Raw genomic sequence first — 364 nt, forward strand, 5'->3', positions numbered from 1 at the left:
TTTTTTTGTCTTTTTTCTTCTTTTTTTTCCTTTTTCTTCTGTTACCTTTTTATTATTTTATTTTTTTTGTTATTTTTTATTTTATTTTATTTTTTTTTTTTGAGCGTTACTGTCCTTTTTTCTTTGTTGTTGCTGGGTTCCAAAAATTCGGCGAGTACTCCAACAACAATAACAATAAATAACAACACGGAGGGAAGTGAGAAGGAAGCCACACACATATATGTATAAACATAAGCACAAACGCACGCAAACACACAAAAACGAACAAAAAAAAAGCAAAGGAAGGAAGGAAAGAGACACTAAAATGTCTGAACTTCCACAAGTGACAAAACAAATACGGGAACGGAAAAACGAAAGAAAAAAA

This window comes from Trypanosoma equiperdum (assembly GCF_001457755.1).
Source record: "Trypanosoma equiperdum strain OVI genome assembly, contig: ctg_1712, whole genome shotgun sequence".
Taxonomy (NCBI): Eukaryota; Euglenozoa; class Kinetoplastea; order Trypanosomatida; family Trypanosomatidae; genus Trypanosoma; species Trypanosoma equiperdum.